General features: G+C 43.0%; 1 protein-coding gene across 1 annotated transcript in view; it reads right to left on the minus strand.

Moving 5' to 3' along the window:
- ZAP70 (zeta chain of T cell receptor associated protein kinase 70) overlaps nucleotides 1-1,636 on the minus strand; it is a 126,320-nt gene extending 124,684 nt beyond the window's left edge. The window contains exon 1 of the mRNA XM_086947209.1: nucleotides 1,450-1,636. The gene's annotated coding sequence lies outside the window, so the exon portion shown is untranslated. The remainder of the gene's footprint in view (nucleotides 1-1,449) is intronic.
- Between the last annotated feature and the right edge of the window lie 14,676 nt (nucleotides 1,637-16,312).

Genomic DNA, 16,312 nt, shown 5'->3' on the forward strand with positions numbered 1-16,312 from the left:
AAATGCTACATACGACAAAAAAGAATACAAGGTGTAGGATTCACGTCATCCATACTAGTTGGCATGTTTTTAAGAGGACTTGGCCTGGAGAAGCACAAACTTAGGAGTCAAAACGTGCCACTGTGGTTGGTTTTTGGATTTACTAATAGGAATGCATTTTTACCTAAACAAACCCATTTTAGCAACATTCGAATAATTAAACACTAGGGAAAAACATAACTTTCAAACCTGTGCCATGCAGTTTGCGTGAAGCTCTTTGGTGGCAGTTCATAGCTCACTGTGCTATATTAGGAGTCTAACTCACAAACTGCTATTAACAAAAGAATCTCTGTGACAAAAGCAGTAACCCACTGAGCAATGCACATAAAATACTGTTCTTAGGTCTGCATGGTACAGTTCCTTGAAGCAGGCATAGTAACCCTCTGTGCTACCTTAGATGAGTCAAAACTGCCAATAGACAAAACTCTGATCTTTCGCCAGCAGGAAGATAACTCAACAGAGATATCTAGACAGTTTTATTGTTGCCTGAAAACTGCTGGATACACTAGGAACCCTGCAGCCAGAGTGAGAAGTGAATGATTATGCTGTCTAGGCCTGCTTAATTTGTTACTGGGGGGCGATATTGCAGCACTGCTGCAAAACCAGCCCCCAGTGACATAACCACCCCCCCCCCACACCTCCAGCCTCCCTGGGAAATGCCTAATGCCACACGCGGGGGAGGGGGTAACCTTTCAGATGCCCGCGCCCTCTTCAAGGGGGCCCCATTCAGCCCAAAGAGTATCCGTGAGATATGGCCGACCCAGGGGCCCCTCATCACATTCTGCATGGGGTCCCATCACTTTGCGTTACACCCGTGCCTCTTAGCAACTACGTCCACCTCTTCGTTGCTTCTCAAGTAGTTTTTTGGAGCTATATACCTTCCTATATATACCTTCCTATATACCTTCCAATGATACCCACATGTACATACATCTACGAAATACTTGACTCCCCTTCACAGTGGACCATTCCCTCAATGTGTTGCACAGTCTTTCCTTTGTAGGTGCCTAAGCAGAATACTTATTCTAAAATATTGTGTACATTGTAAAAAAGATGCAAATTTTGTTTTCAAAGTTTTATCCGTGCACTAAACAGGGAACAGGTGAAACCAGAGTTTCAGTACCAGAACTTAAATGTGAAAAAAGAGGAAACAACATATCGACTCAGTTTCTTTATTATTAAGGGACATAGAAATGGGGCCAACTCAACCTGTGTTGTTTTTCTTGACTTCAAGAACACTTTTTAAAAATCAAATATATCTCACTGGCTACCACATTCTGTATGAATAAGTGAAAAATCGTACCTTTGCAAGAGCCGGCCTTTCTCCAAGGCGAGTGTGGATAGGAGAGAAAGTCTCCCACGTCACATATGTGTGATGAAGAGATCTTGCAATAGACAAAGTAATCTTACCTAATGTCTCCAGCAGAAATGAAAATAAAATGTGAGTCTTTTTATCTTCTTAAGGGCAGCAGGTGGCGAGTCAGCGACCCTGTAACCCGGCTTCGTCGAGTGAGGTTCAGTTCCCTGCGCCGAGGGTTTCTCAGAACATTGCGACCTATTTCCTTACTGCATGGGGTGGGGGGAGGCGACCTTGCATGTCATGGGGAGGCGGGGGCGGAGCGAGACGTTTGAGATACACGTCCGCCAGTCACCATGTGAAAAGAGCGAACATTCAATTAGGAAAGGGAAGGCTTTAAACGAGTGGTCTTCAATGCAGTTGCCCCAACAGAGCCCTGGGATCACAGGCTGTATCTGAAATAGAGGTTTTAGGCCCGGGCGAAGTTTTCGGCACGCCAGCGTAATTTGTGGGAATTTCGCTCAGTGTACACTTGGGGCCCGATGTAGGTAATCCCAGATTACCGATTCTTAAATACCGAATCATACCGATTCGGTATTTAAGAACAGGCAATTGGGATGTAGGTAAAAAATTACCGAATCAGTAAGTTTCGGTATTTACCGATTCGGTAATTGACATTAATTCCTGTAGGCCGCCTATGGGAGGCCCATAGGAATTAATGTCAATTACCGAATCGGTAAATACCGATTCGGTAAAATTGGGAAACATTGAAGGGTGGCAGGGTGTCACTTTGACACCCTGTTGCACCCCTCAATTGTGTATGGGTGCACATGTTGCAGATATACATGCCCTAAGGGCATGTATGTCTGCAACGTGTTGGAAAAGCAAAAAAATGCTTTTTCAGAGGTTTTCATTATTTACCACCAACTTGTAGTTGGTGGTAAATTACGAATCCTAAAATGGGAAAATCACTCATTTGAGTGCTCCCTACATATCAGGATTTGGTAATTTACAGAATCGATATTTAAGAATTCGGTATTTTACCGATTCCTTAAATTACCGATTCGGTAAAATACTGAATCCTTAAAAATGCCACCTACATCTGGAAAGCCAATTACCGGTCGGTAACGGCCGAAATTCGGTCATTTCGGCCGTTACCGACTGGTATTTGGCTACCTACATCGGCCCCTTGGTATACGAAAATCTTGAATTTACGCTACTATGCTTTGTCACTTACTTGCGTGCTGCTTGTGGCAAAAATGTAGTGCATACACGCGAGATCACCGCAAGTGGGCAGAACTTGAGCAGCCACTGTTCGAGTCACTTGGGTATTTTGTGCAATTTGTTAAGTGGGAAATGGGTCCTCATGTCCCAAATGGGTGCGATGACCATTTCCAGCTACAATATAGTGTTATGCGCTGGTTTTCCATTTCACATTATTATGTGTAATTTAGCATAATTCCCCCGAAATTTCGTGTAATTGCACAAATGCAAATTACGCAAATGTTCTCGTTCCTCTGTGCAATTAGGAATATCTTTGAGCCAATAAAGTCAACAAACAGTTTTTCTCTGAAGGTAATGAACATGGCAAACCACAGCAGAGTAACTGGGTGGGGGCTTTAAACATTTGCAGATTAAGGCACTACCAGCTTCGGGGATCACTTTATATTCTTTTAATATTATAGTAAACACACTAGTGAAACAGGTATCAATAGCCATGGATTGTGCAGACTTCGAGTTAGAGAAGCGTTCAGACAGTGGCGGCTGGTGGAATTTGAAAGTGGCGGGCGTATGCGGATTGTATGCTTAACTGTTCTATCTGTACTGGCTGTTCTGCCTGTCACTGTTCCCATTTTTCTTTCTCGAAGTCATTCTGCCATTCTGTCTGTCTTGGTTTTGTCTTTTTCCATTCCACTCCGTATGCCTGCCTGTATCTTACTGGTTGCTTGTATTTTACTCTAAGTGTGTCTGCTTTTCTATCTCTGTGTCTGTGTCTTTCACTGTAAGCCTGTTTATGCCTACCTTTGTCACTTTCTGTCATTCTGTCGATTTCACTGTCTTTCTGAGTATCTGTCTGGTGCCCCGTCTGTCTCTCTCTCTCTACGTTGGTGATAACTCAGTGGGCCTCAAAACCTCGTTCTTTTATACCCCTAAAGTAGCATATTAACATATTAATGATACAAGCTGAAGATTATATTTTATATTTTATCAGGCCACTCTGATACACACATAAAAAACAGACAGGCTCTTAAAATGTAAGGTCGCCGGATTTTTGCAGAGCCCCAGTAATAAGTTCATAAATCGTTTTTGCTGTGAAAGTTATCGTAAGTAAACAAAGGGAATGGGTGCCTCTGCGCCGACTTTTGCCATTACTAGAAATATTACCGGTGTTAAATAACCCGGAAACCAATGTGAAACTAATCCTCTGAAACCTCTCTGGTCAGTGGTCATCACCCATAAAACCTCATCACTGTTACAATGAAAATGTGGCGTCTAGGATGCAGCGTTTATTAGTTCACAGCAGTCGGGAAAAGGTGGCAGCACTTACGTTTAATCTTGGAGTATTACTATATGTCGACTCGCCACATATCTTACCTTGTGTGCTCCCACACGCGTTTCATACCCTAAGCATATGCAAATGACCCCCTGACCCGTTGCGGCTGGCCTGAAGGGGCGAGAGTTAATTTAATGAATAGAACTTACCATGCATCTCCTCCGGTCCCGCAAACTAACTTCTCCCGCTCTTTTCTTTTGCAGCTCAACTGGAAACTAACTTCAGTGCCAAATCAGGTGATTGGATGCGACGGGGGGCTGGGCGGCTGGCATTTGATAGGGCATGGGGCGACATTACGAAAAACATGTCACCGCCCCAACATGAGGCTATCTTTAGATTCCTGCACTAAACTAGGCATGCGCAGCATACCTAATGGGTCGTGAAGGTGAGTGAGGGGCAACGCTCCTCACTCACATGCGCAGTCAGATGGCCCATCTTCTGGACTCCTGCTCTAGCGGCTTGCCTGCGTGTGCTGTGCGTTCACATGCACACTTTCACAAGTGAAGCACAGGCCAGCCTGGAAATGTAAACAGACAAATTGTGAAAGCAATTTGTCTGCTTACATTCCTGTTGCCGGCCGGAACTGCAGTGAGCAGTTTCTTTTGCGGGGAGCTGCCCCAGCGCCCCTATGGACCAGCCGCCACTGCGTTCAGATTATGGTATTTGTTTCTAATTAGCTTTAACAAAGAGCATTACAATTTGGAGCGTTCCCAAAGGCCATTAGGCACAAGATAATTAGACTTTAGTTACTTTTGGTACCCATTGGTGTATTCAGAAGAAATTCATCAACTATTGGTAATAACATCACCAACAGGACATTTCACTATTACTTACTTATACCTACTACCCATCCTTGATTTTGCCTATAATAAGAAAGCCCTGATGAAAGCCCGTGAAGAGTCCATTTAAAAAAAATCAAATTTAGGAAAATAAATGGTTGAAAAATAAAACCTAACCGCCAAAAGAATATAGTGTGGTTTTCTGAAATTTAAGAAGTGGGATCCAGGTATTCCTTTTTCGTAACTTGTATTTTAGGCCCTACCTGTGTCTTGTCATTGGGCCTAACCCCTAGGTGTACTACTTTTAGGAAGTTGGCATTTTCTTGCCCGAACCAGTTCGTGTCTGCTGCCTGTTCCTGGGTCACATGACTAGTTGTAGTTGGTAGTTGGTCTTTGCATATTCCTCCCAAACAGCCACAGAATAGAGGGTGTTGGTGTTGGCAGGATGGGCCATCCAGACCCGATGAGGGCAGTAAAGCTGTCATCTGTCACGCTGCACTTCAGAGGCACTGCCTCAGCTCACACTCAAATGACTTCACATTAGCCCATTGTGCCTGAAGTCAGATTGTGACCAAGGAAGAGAGACAGGAAATTCCAGACACCTCTAACGGGAGAAAACTCCAGAAGTTTCTCCTCCTTCAAAGTGGGCACTAGATATAAAAAGGGAACTTCCAGACCCACTCCTCAGTACACTCCTGGAACTGTGGTTACTACAGAAGAAGGACTGCCCAGCTGCCAGAGGACTACCCTTCTGTTTGTGGCCGGCCCTGCTGTCTGGGAAGGAAGATTCAACCTGCACCTTTCATCCCAGGCCAAAGTGACTCCAAGGGTTAGCTCACTGTACTCCTGTTCTGGGCTACAGGGACACAATATGCTCCAGAGGCCTCTTTGCAACAGCCCTGCTGGCCTGCTGTACTGGAACTGCAACTGGGTTTGCCTGAACCCTGATGGCCTCTACGGGAGTGAGTTCCTGATCCCCAAGAGGCGCCCCTCTGGTCCAGAACTTTGGCATCAGTTGAGTTCTTTCTAAACGAAAAGGAGAAATCCTTTAGTTTCGGGCCCTTTGAAAATGGGCTCGTTTGCACTAAGATCGTGCTGCCTGCCCCGAACTTGAAACTCCTATAAACCTGACTCTTTGTGATACAGTAACCTCTAGTGACGACTGGCAAACGCGAGAACTGCACTTCGCGTTACAGCATCAACAGCCCACAGTGACCGTAAACGTGAATCTCCAGCAACGACCGTCCAGGACACCCAACAGGATCTTCGCACTACAGTGACGACCATCCATGACTCCTGGCCTGCTCTTCACGCTACAGTGATGACCATCAACGACACTCTCCCTGTTACTTGCCGCCTCCTCAACCACAAACAGAACTCTTTGTGCTGGACTTTAAAAGGTAACTTTTTCAGCAGGACTGACTTGGTCCCTGTATTCAGCCTGCATGCTCCATCACAGTCAACCTGAACTTGTGACTTTCACCCGGTCTCACTTGACCAGATAACCACAAGAGGGGCTTTGTGCTTTTAGGCGCTATACTTAACTTAGACCTTTGAAATTGCATATCTCCGGTTCTACTGATTCGAGTTTTGTTGTCAAATAATTTATTATAAGTTACTCTATTTTTCTAAATTAGTGTGGCATTTTTCCTGTGTTGTGTTTTCACTTTATTATACCCTTGCATAAATACTTTACACGTTGCCTCTAACTTAATCCTGACTGCTATTGTGCCAAACTGCCATAGGGTTAATCACAGGTTAATTTAGTGAGTTTTTGTGTTTTACCCGTCCAAGGATTGTTGCTGTTGTTTGAGTAGCGCTTCAACCTTCAACCCAATTTTTCACAAGAGGAAAGTAAAAGAAGAGGATCAAAGAGTCTTATCAAAAGTGGAGTGTGCCAAAGAGTCAGGGAGAGTAGGATGTTAGAAGAAGGAGGCATACGAGGAATCAATACCAAAAAGCTCTGGCAGCCATCAACCTTGTCCTGGGCAGTGACAGTGGTAGCCTCTTAAGACTACACTTTGGGGCCTGCAGTTTTAGTTTTTATTAGAACTGAAGAGCTAGGTGAAATGAGACTTAGAACATCCAATTGTGGGTCACTCAAGAGCCTGCCCAGGAGAGAGATGTGTAGTTTGTCTATTGAGTCTGCTGTTAGCATACTTTACAGGCTAACTGGCTGCCCCAAAGAAGTGAGACTTAAAATCCAACTAGATTCCATTGGCCGCCCACAGTATGGAGTTTGTAATGTTTCTTGAGTGGGGTTGCCCACTGGCAGGTGATGGATGATTACAAGCGTGAAACTTATGCGCCCACCTTGCAAACACAAATACTGCAAGCACTATAAAGGCCTACCCTCACCGCTAGCCCCTTTTCCACTTGGCGACAGTTTCTCTCTCTGTGTGCTTGGGTGCATCACAGTAATGGTGGCAGAGAATCATAAGATTCTTCATCTGGATGGTAGGTGGCTGCATGGGATCTCTTAGGGACTGCCTTTGCAGGTAAAGCACAGAAACAAGCATAGAGAACATATACTGGGTCCATGACTTTCTCCTTGAAGTCTGGACCGCAGGAAGTTGCCCTGAGAGAGTCATAGGGGTGACCAGAATAGACAGCTAGACTGGTGGCCTTTTTGATCTCTTACAGGTCATGACATTGTTTGACCTACCAACCAGCTGTGAGGAATCAACTCTTTATGGAAGGAGATAGGGTGTGGAATTAAGCACCATTGATTATCATTAGGGCTCCTGGATTTATGGTATTTCTTTTTTTAACATTTACGTCTGTGTTTATCTTGTTGGTATTTATCTATATTTATTTTGTGTTTTGAGAATAAATTGAGCCATAATATGGTATGTTTCCACATTTATTTAACTCTTGGACATACACTCATAAATGGATACCTGCCACGTTTAAGCAAATTAAGCAGCCATGTATAACAAAACACTACACTCACTATACTACTGTAGCACTATACTATAAATATATGTTAACATATGTCTGTATTTAGGGAAATCTCATCCTGTTTTTCAACTCTCCGTGCTTTCTATCTGCTCAGCTATTGCCTGGAAATAATGAAAGACAGCATGGAGAGTCTCTCACAAGAAGCACCATTTTCAGTATTTTTCCGCTTTTAAATATAAATACAGACAAGAAACACATGGTTTTCTGTCTGTATTTATCTGTAGAAATCAGTAAAAATGAAAACCTGGAAGCCTTAATTATGATTGCTATTGTTACATTTAGGTGGCACCAGAGACGCAGGGGACACAAGCATGTATCTTCAGGTAATATTGGACTCGGGTAGGTTAATATTTGTTCTGTTCTTAGGACTTTTGTCATTATTTTCTCCTAAAGTAAGCGTCTAGTTTTCTTTTAATTCAATCTACTTTAAAGCCTGCTCAGTAACGGGGACAATCCACAGCCCATCTGTCCTCAGAACGATGCTGGCCAGCATGTGTATCAAAATATAAAAGTTTTCAATACTGTGCCACCATAATATTGTAGCACAAATATAGATGACAAAATATCGAGATGGTAAATATTTAAGTATAGATTTACTATTCTTAACTCCAAATCAACATATCTTGAAGCTATAATGATTGTCAAGGCACATATATGGGAGTTAAGAATATTAAATCTATACTATATAAATATATATGTATGTAGTTAAGAATAGTAGGTCTATATATATATGTATATATATATATGTATATATGTATATATGTATATATATCTATCTATATATATATATATATATATATATATATATATATATATATATATATATATTTCCCATTAAAATCTGAGCCTGGAAGTAGACTACATCAAATGTTTACCCGTGGCACCTGATGCATGATTACTGCTGTTCCCCCAACCAAAATATTAAGGAGGAGCCACTTTTTTTGAATTAATTAATTCCAATAGTTTGGACAAACTGAATCAGCCAGTTGTATCATCTTTTTAGGTTCTTGGCAACTGGTGGGCTTCTTAGAAAGTGAAGATTTCGTTTCTAAGGTACACAGAAATGGTCATCCTAGAGCAGACTGGAAATATCTTTACCATACACCATTAGTACCCAAACTAGGTCCAAGCGTGTCAGATCCACGCCAGATTTTCATGATCTCCTCAGACGATAAAAGTGCAAACAATAAATCTAAATTTCAAAAACCAATTGTAATCCAGGATGTCTCTGTTCTACATGTACCATGATATCATGGTTCTATGTCAAAATAGCAATAACAAAATTATTGTTTGATATAAACATCCTGACCTAAATATCATTTACAAAAATATTGCTCCCTACGGGGAAGACGATCTAATATTAATTCCACTGGGGCGATATTTTTGGAGATATCTGGGACACAATAATTTTGCCAGGCGACACTCAAGCCACCATTTTCTAGTACTATACCTTATTTGTGACAGTAATATGTTGCAGTACATTGGGCCTTGCTTTCAATGTTGTCAGCAGGTTTTTGATATCAAGGCAGGTTGACATAGTGGATCTTCCTGTAGGTCATTTAAAGCTCTTGGTCACTGTTTGCATTTAAACAAGAATGTAGGAAGAGGAAGCTTCCGGCAGAACAGTTGTGCAAGGCCAACCGACTGTACCAAAAGCCTTCCCAGCGGACGGGTCCATGCAAGACAATGAGCATCAACAACCAGTTGGCCAGTGGCAGCTGGCATCTTTGGGAAGGGAGGGCTGGGGCACACGTGAGCAAAATATTATTAAAAAAACGTACCTCGCCCCCGACTTATTTGCAGGAACTGGACCCAGATGCTGGAACTCCCTTACCCAATCCTGGTGCTGCTCACATGCAGCATGTGAGCAGCACCCTGATTGGAGGGAGCGGCCTCACTCGGCGCTCCACATGCACTGGAGGCCTGCACTGACTCTCAACCCAGCTGTCTTAAGACAGCTGGGTTGATAGGTTTCAAGTGTGCATGTGTGGCTGGCCCTCGCAAGACAGCCAGCTGAAAAGATATGCGCACTTTAAGTAGTTCATTAGACAGCCCACCCTCCTCCCTGCTGCTGTCATCCAGCAGCGGCTCCACCCACTTCCTGACGCTCGGCTTGGGACAGTGGATGAAAAATAAAATGGTAATGAACTAGCATGTTATTTTTTAAAGTCCAGGGCTTTTGGGGGGGGGGGGGGTTAAGTGGGGTGATGCTCGTCCGCTCCAATGGAGGAGTCACCCCTGCAGTTGACTAATGTTGGCTAAGACTGAACCTACAGATGTGCAAGACCTGCAGGAGACATCCCAGCACCGTACTGAACCTGCACTAGCTTCCTGATCCTGGACATCCCTAACATTGGGGGGGAGGGTGGCAAAAGTGCAATTACATACACCAAATTCTTACTTTCTCCACACTGATTTAAAAAAAGCAAGTCCAAGCGAGTTATTTGCCTATTTCACTTTCTAAAGAGTACTGTTATTGACTTTTGTATCTACGTTAGCCTTATATTTTTGTCTTGTTCAATTTGATTTTTTAAGAGCTGTTTTACATGTGATGTAATTGTGCTTTTTATGGTTGTTTTGTAATCTAAATAAAGTAATTTGAATAAATGAGTCTTTAATAATAATTTACACATGTGATCACACATATGTTATTAGTTACACTCTCGAGTTGTTCTGGAAACCTGTGATTGGCAGTGCTTTTCACGAGTACCTCCGAATACTTACAGAATCTGAAAAATGCTAAAGTCTACTTCCAGATGTAGTTGTAAACTTACAGGTGTAACTCACTGAATTTTTCAATAAATTGCCTCTATATGTTTAATAGTTTCTGGTCTAGTTAGTAGAACTATTGAATATGTTTTCCCTGTAGAGAATCTCTATCCACATTGGTTGTGTGTAAATGGGGTTATGAGTGTAAATTAGCGTTTTGTGAAAGTAAAGTATGAATTTGTATTCAAATCCTTTTGCTCTAGTATTTTGGACTTGCATAAGTAGCTTTCGAAATCTAGCCCAATGTTATTTAACAGAACGTCATATAAATGCCAGTTGATACAAAACGCCCCTTTATTCTGCTTAAATACTAACTCGGTTTCCCTCTTCAACTATATAGAATTAAAAAGGCTACTTTTATTTATATTACTTTTAGTCTAAAACTTAACCGCCCATTTTTAGCCCAGTTGCTTTAAAATTAATTAAAAAAATTGTGCAGGTATTTTCACATACAAGAGAGAATAGAATGACAGCCCAGCGACTGGTAAAGTATTGTGTTCAGATTCAGACAGTTCATCATCAAAAGATGCACAGAAGCTTATTTTGTGCTGCAATGAATGGGATGGGTTTTTGGTAGGATGTGCAGATTCCTGCAAAATGAATATTAACGAGGTAAGATTCTGTTTGTGAATCCTAACAATGAGCATGAGAATGGAGGCCTTCGAGGGACAACAGAGCTTCATTCCTGGGTTCAAAATCGCAAATTGCTATATTTAATTATGGCAATCACAATCCTTTAAAAGAACAGGGGGGATGCAAAAAAAACAATAATCAAATTGGCATGATGTGCAAGAGATGGCAGGAGAATGTATCAGCCACTTGGCAGTGCCCCACCAATATGTCACAGCACTCATATACAAAGTGAAAGTCTATTCCTCATAGACAGCTTCTGCTTCATGCACTGGTCGCATCCTCTTTCTGGCGTGTGGTATTCGATCAATAGTCTGCGGTGGAGAACGCAGGTGCAACCCCTGTTGGTCGTTAAGAGACGGATGCCTTTTTTTGCGAAATGTGGAAAACCAACAGAGGGCGCCCGTGGACCGCACTGTCAGATGTACAGCCTTCTTCAGCAACAGAATAAAGGACATCAAAGGTTCTAAGACAGTTTAAAGTTCCTGGCATTGATCACAAAGATTTATGTGGCTCCCCTGGAGGTTTAGGACAGCATTAAAGTGGTAACATTTAACACAGACCGAGGGAGGAGGTGATAGTGGGGCTCACTGCAGGGATGCACAGTGGGTGCTGGAGTGATGACTCCTGGCTGACACTCGTCTCCAAAGACTTTCCTGGAACTCCAGGGAGGACATTTTGCTAAAGTTTATTCCCGGGATTCCAAAGCTTTTCATTCGTTTTGTTCCCATTCTCTTTTCCTCGCAGTGGTGTGACCCATAAAACGCTTTCCCAATAATACTAATTTAATAATGTCCTAAAAGTCATTGAGTGTGCTTTTCTTTGAGTCAAATCCTCACTTTCCATTGAGGTCATGAGCCAGGGATAAGGGGTGTAGCCTGTGTGTCACGGGCCCTAGCGCAAGGGAGGAAATTGCCCCTGGTCGGCGTCTGAACTGTGAAATACTGCAATAACTTGGGTTCATTGACGCCCTTGGGCCTCTATACCCTGGTGCCACTGCACCTGTTGCACCGATGGAAGTTACACACCTGCCACAAAGGCCCTAGGCATACTGAGGGCATCCTTTAGACTAGAGTCTGACATGTGGCCTGATAGCCCGCCTTACCTCTACCCTGCTAGCGAGGGACCATCACGATAGATGAATGCCCGGAAGGGCCATGGGCGTTGGGTGGAGGGGGCGGCATGCTTTGTCCCACAAGCGATTATTGTTTTTAAACAATGACTTTAACACACAGGGAGTTCGTATTTGGCAGTCTTGGGTGAGCACCTTCCATTGGACGCCCACCATAAGCAGGATGGACATAGCAGGAGAGTGTTTCTCCAACCTCTAAATGAGACGAGAGTTTGGGAATTCAGGTAAAAACAATTGTTTATGGTTGCTCTCCACTCCCACCAAACTCTAAATGGCTCACTAAGTCTCTGATCAGCATGAAATGAACCTTGAGGAGCTTGCTACAGGGGTTTACAATAGCAAAGTTTCAGCCAGAATCACAATGATGAGTTTTGCAATAGTTGTTCACGTTAGGGATTTGCATCTGACAAACAAAGGCAAGCTGGATTTCCCCAAGGAAAAGTGGCTGGAATGTGTGACTAACGTGCTGAATTCGGTGTGATTTGCTTGGTAATCCCCACGCCAGGGCCCACAACTCACAATGTTGCAGTAATACCACTTGTAGAAGTTCCAGCATAGGCTGTTGTCAGAAAGTGATGTAGTATCACATTGGCAACTTTGAGGCTCTCATAATGAGGGTCTTTCTCCTAGCTGATTCATTAATTCCAGAAGTCCATAGCTTGTGACGCTCATACCTTAATCACATAGACTTGGTATTATCGATTTACTATTCCAAATTTCACATCTACATCCCTTGAAGATTGTACATCTTCAAAGTACATATTTATGGAAAGGAAATATGTTTAGTAAATATATACTTAGTTATAAATGCTTGAGTTAATGATATTCTGGTTGATATTCAGGTTACAATATTCAGATAACACAATATTTACAACTCGATATTCGCGTCGTGCACCGCGTCGAAGAGATTCAATACTGAATTCCCTGATTTGCACGGTGAAAGTCAATCGAACATTCATTGGATGAACTATTTTTAGATGATTTATTTACATGTATTTAGAGCCTGATTTAGATCTTGGTGGACGGGTTACTCTGTCACAGCGGTGACGGATATCCCGTCCGCCGAAATATAGATCCCATAGGATATTATGGGATTTATATTTCGGCGGACTGGATATTTGTCACCGTTGTGGTGGAGGAACCTGTCCGCCGAAATCTAAACTAGAGTCTTAGTTATTTGTTATGGTGGGGGCTAGTCCAAAGAACGGTGGAGCGTCGGAGCAACACCCCTTATGCAAGTCACGAAAGTTGGATTTGCACTTGACAAATAAATTAGTCCTGTGAGGATTTTAATATGAGTAAATCAACTAAAGAAGGAAGGGAGTAGGTAGAGATTGTTTTAAACCAGTGCTCTAATCAATTATGAGTTTTCATAAACCTACTAAGCTGTACATTTGTTGGAATTCACAAACTTGGAAAAGGTGAGAAATCTGCTCCTGAGAATGGCTGAGGTAAATCTGTTTCGAGGGACGGGGAAGTGGGCACACCCAAAACTGATAAAATGGACAAAAAAGTGTATTTGCAGTACTTGCTCGTCACTTGCCAGATATTGGACTACACGTCAATATATTTGCTCATGCGGAAAAGAAATTCACAAACTTTTTTCAGGAGAAAATTTTACAACCTGCAATCATTCATCTCCAGAACAGTTTGTGAATTCGTTATAGTCGTAAATCTTCACCCATTCAGAGTCGTAGACCTGTGTTTGGATTTTTTATAACTTTTCAGTGAGAATTGCAACCGTCCCTTGCACTACTAAGTGCTTAAAACGAGCTTCCCAACTCTAGTTCAACCCTAGCAGGGGCGGCCTTAGGCATGTGCAAGCTGTGCACCTGCACAGGGCCACCAAACCCCAGGGGTCACTACTCCAATATATATCCTTAATATAATATTCTTCTGAGGATGGATACATATTTGCGTGGTGGCCCCTGGCAGGGATTTGGCGGCCTCCGGCTCTGTTCCACTTCCAAACACCCTGACCCCCCCCCTCTACACTGGCCTCCGCGCTCCCCGCCGCCCGGACCCCCTCTTACGGGGCCCCCTACCTACGCTCCCTGCCCAGGGCCGCCATGAGCCTAGAGCGGCCCCTGACCCTAGTAACCAACTACAAAAGCATGAACCTATCCTTAGTGTACATACCACTGGTTGGTTGTACCTCTGGGCACCTTACCTCACCATCACTGCATCAATTCAGGTTGGACCTCAAGACCTGGCTCTTTGACTGAACCGCAGACCCCCCACCCAGCACCTTGAGACCCTAATGGGTGAGTAGCCACTCTTTGCAAGAACCCTGATTTATTGATTGACCATCTTTTTCTTAGCCTACTTTATGACCTGATGCCTGGTTGCTGAAAGCCAAGGATGCTTACGTTTCCCCCTGTACCTCTTTCTTCCACCTCCCTGTGCTTCCTGCATCTTTATATCCCTCTTGCAGGTTCTTTTTCATCCTTGCTTTTCCAGACGTCACTGTTTTCCTTTCTTTCGCTTTCACCTTTTTTCTCCCTTTTCTGACTTTCTCTCTCTTGGTAGAAACAAAAATAAGTCCAGCTCCCCAAAGAAGAGTTCAATTGCTTACCAATGGGAAGCATCTGCTCCAATTAAACACACATTTTTATATAGAACACTGTCAGCATCTTGCGAACCATGATGTGTTAACTGGATTACTTCAAGTAAATTTTGAATCGTTTATGAAGCCAACTCATTAAACATTTGTAACTATCCCGCAACTTCCCATATAGCACCTAGAAGCTGACTAAAGATGACATCCGCCCTTTACAAAAAAGCAAAAATTGCTCTGTTAATTTGCTTGTGCGATTTAGTGACATCAGATGACGTGTGAGTTAATCGAATATGCTTTTGTACTCGAATCTTATATGAATGATGACCATACAATTAAAAAAATGGAAAAATAAATACAATAAAATAAATAATAGCTATTCATAAGCAAGTACAATGGCTGTTGCGGGGAAGCCAACCTCTCTTTCTACGTAGCAGAACCAAACACAATAATAGTGAGGTTTGTATTCAAGGACCTGTGTTCTTGTCATAACCATCGAGGAAGAGGAAAGAAGGAGAATACAGTATGCAGGATCATCATAAGTGTGTTGAAGCGCCCTGGATTGCCTCAGTGCTTTAAAAAGAAGCAGGTAATATCTACTGCATAAAAGTCATTCATGAAATAAAAAGAAATAGCTGCTCCCAGAGGCCAACAACATTTTAGAAATGTGCAACAAAGTAAATCATAGATATTTCCTAGTGCACATTATTTCAACAATAAAACACAAGATATACATAGCTCATTTTGGGGTAGTAGCAGACAGGCAACGGGGAGGCGGGTGGACCAGTGAGGAATCCACAGGCAGATACTGTATCCTCCAGAAAAAGCCTTACCAAAGGTAAGTAACTTGTGCTTCTGATGGATAAATCTGCCTGTGGATTCCTCACCTTATGAACTGAATCCCCAAGCAGTTCCACTCCTGGCGGAGGGTGTCTGCCTGCCTATATTAAAAAAATCCAGCAGCACAGAACGTGCAAAATGGCCGTCCCTCCTCACATCTGAATCCAAGCAATAGTGCTTCGCAAAAGGGTGGCGGGAGGCCCAAGTTGCTGCCTTGCAGATGTATACCACAGGGACATCTCTAGCTAAAGCCGAATAAGAAGACGATGGTAGAAAGAGCGCAAATACCTTCAGGAGGCTCCTTCTTGGTCAAGGCGGAGCATATCTGGATACAGAGGATGATCCACCTAGACAGTGTTCTTTTGTGGACAGCCTTGCCCTTCATCTTGCCCACATATCCAATGAAGAGTTGGTCGTCCAACCTGAAGTCCTTAGTCCTGCCCAGGTAGAAGCTGGCACTCTTATGGTCCAGGCGGTGAAGTCTCTCCTCCTCCTTAGAATGGTGAGGGGGAGGGTAGAAAGTGGGCAAACTGATGGATTGTCCTAGGTGGAATGGAAGGGCCACCTTAGGCAGTAAAGCAGCTCTGGTCCTAAGAACCATCCATGGAATGATGTAAAAGGAGGTTTGGAGCTAAGAACCTGCAACGCACTCACCCTCCTAGCGGAAGTGATTGCAACCAAAAATATCATTTTAAACACCAGAAACCTTAAGGGACAATTAAACAATGATTCAAATGGTGAACCCAACAAGGAA

This window comes from Lissotriton vulgaris, chromosome 12 (assembly GCF_964263255.1).
Source record: "Lissotriton vulgaris chromosome 12, aLisVul1.2, whole genome shotgun sequence".
NCBI classification, from domain to species: domain Eukaryota; kingdom Metazoa; phylum Chordata; class Amphibia; order Caudata; family Salamandridae; genus Lissotriton; species Lissotriton vulgaris.